Below are 2792 nucleotides of genomic sequence, written 5' to 3' on the forward strand. Positions count from 1 at the left end.
TCCGAAAGGACACATCAATCAGTTTTCAAAGAGAACCAAGCCAATCTTATTTATTTGCTGCCTTTTCAATGTCATTACAATCCCAAACCAGGGTGTCTCTTCCATCTGTACGCTGCACCAGATCCCTGTAGTATCCTGTTTCACCTTTACAAGTCAGTCTGTCAAAAGTTCCCCTCACCCCTGTAGTACACTGAAGAGAGGCTGTTAAGAAACATGTCTTTTTACTTGTMCTTAACCACCTATTTTACTCTTGGTATTTTCTTAGCTGAGATTTTTTTCCTACYTCTGTCTGTGAACCATCACAATTCTTACATGTAACGTCATATAAAAAAATGAGTAATGAGCCTCCTCTAAAAGTTGCCATGTCCAGTCAAAAAATGGGAAATGCTTGACTCCTGCCCCTCAGAAGGCTTCTTAAAATTGCCCTATCAGACAAATGTTTCAAAGATGAGACTTGAAAGGCTAAATTGTGCTTTGCATGTTTGTGGCAGAGGGACTGCTACATCGTTGTATGATAATAATTGTACCATACCCCCAAATGACATATTTGACTTTAAACTAATTGTAAGGTTCATCAAATACAGGATGTGGTTTCCTGATTACTTTTAAAAAATTCGGTTCAGAGCACAAGTAAAATCTGACCTTTTAGAATGATTTTTAATTGGTATTCTTTACAGTACATCAAACAAATTGAAACGTTCTTTAAGAATATTATTTTGAAGATAAAAAGTGTTCTCTTGCATAGCCCAACACATTGTGACACAATACATATTTAACACATATTCTCTTTGTGTCTCCTTGCTGTCCACGTCACCATGATCTGATTAACCGCACTTTGTTCAGTTTGGCAGCGTTTTTGTCATCTTCTTCCTGATGCCGAGGCTTTTGTCTCTAAAGTAACAGGAAGTGATAGTGATCGTAATTCCCACAGCAATTAATTTGCTCACACATATGTTGTACTCGTCGTTTTATCTTTTTTCATGTTGTCTCTCAACGTCCCCGGCAGTTGTTCTTCTGCACAGCTTTTCATACACACTTACTCACATTCCAGTTTGTGTCACATGTCAGATAGGTACCGCTGCTGCGAGGGTGCCTCTGAGTCGAGGGCTTTGCCTCCTCAACTTTTGGCCTCTCCTGCAGGGTGTTGATAGATGTTATTCATTGGGGCTGCACTTGAGGTGCTCCTACAGGAAGTGGAGCTAACGTGATTTGAGGAAAAAGACCCAGAGGGTTTTTATGCTACACCTTGGATGGCTTAGTAGATGTGAGATATAAATAGAGTAGATGAGAAAACTGTTCCGTAGAGATGTGCTGCGTGAAATCTATCACTTGTTTCTTATAGATAAGTATTTATCAACAACCAAAAAGGCAAAAGCAGATGAGAAGGAACTGAGGCATGTACACCTACTCCTTTTAAAATTTGATTATAGTGTAGCCAGTCCATTTGTTCTTTCTCTCTATTCAAAGGGCATGTCTTGGAATTTATTTTTAACAGAAACCTTAACAAGAAAATATATATTTATAAGAAAATTTAGTGTTCATTAACTGAAGTCAAGATGAAAACACATAAATGTTGAATAAATTGAAGTGGGAAGAGATTAGACCATACAACGCCAGATCTGGCACGAGCGAGCTGTTTGTTCCTCCCAGCTGGAGTCGGCAACAGCAACGCTAAAGCAAACTGGAAGTTCCGGTCTTTTATACATACACGGTTCTTCAGTGCCTGTTGTGCCTACTGCTGCATACTGTATATATCGTCAAACAATAGATCATAAAAGTCAATACTTAATAGGGAAACTAAGAAAATGGTGTAGTGCTTTTAACGTCAGTATCTAACCGATAAATTCCTTCATATTGATGATGATTTATTTGCTTTTTCAAAATACAGTGCATAACTAAAACCTAGCATGACTAAGCTGAGAGCACAGGAAGTAGATCTGACATCATGATCTCTTCCCCTGCTCTTAAGTACCACCCAAAACTCTTTGCTGTTCCTACTTGAGTGCAGGTTAGTCAGTAACTACAGTATGTTTAAGTATTGTCTTATGTTAATGGCTCTGGGCATCACTGATGTACTGAGATCGGTCAGTGTTCCCACCTAGTGAATCATCAATGTACAACCCCCGAGCAAAATATCTCTTCTAACTTTGCTTTTTCTTTAACTTCCTTCAGCATTTACTGTGAGTTGTGTGTTTTCCTCGCTCACTCTCCAAACAATATTGGCTTTCAAGTATGTGGGCAGTTAAGAAAGGTCACCCCAAGTGTAAATTGTCAATACTAGATCAATTTTGGAGGGCAAATGAGCTTTGGAAGCCCCATAATGGAACGTTTTATCTTATTTTTATCCGGGGCACATTCACACAATAAGATTGATGTCACTCATTGTATGATGTATTCCTAATAGAGCTATAAACTTGTGGAGCTTAAAGACAATGGAATGCCTGTGAAAGCCAAATATAGGGTAAGCAATCGGACCATCCCACCAGCTGAAAAATTACTCTCATATAATTCTAAGGGAATTTCGCCCAAGCCCATGATGCTTAGTGCTGAAGGATGGGCAACTTGTGTCGGTTGAATTAAACCGTATTTATCGCTCATTAGGCATACAGCGGCGCCAACTGATGATCAGTTAGAGAACAAATAATGTGCAGTGGGATAGAATGTCATTACGCACAGTTATATATTCCTCTGACAATAAGACACGCTGCAAGAATCCAATGCTTTTCTCTTTTCTAACACTTTTTCCTGTACTTTTAACCTTCACTTTGTGATGTGACTATTTTGAAAATATA

This window comes from Austrofundulus limnaeus, unplaced genomic scaffold, assembly GCF_001266775.1.
Source record: "Austrofundulus limnaeus strain Quisiro unplaced genomic scaffold, Austrofundulus_limnaeus-1.0 Scaffold1, whole genome shotgun sequence".
Taxonomy (NCBI): domain Eukaryota; kingdom Metazoa; phylum Chordata; class Actinopteri; order Cyprinodontiformes; family Rivulidae; genus Austrofundulus; species Austrofundulus limnaeus.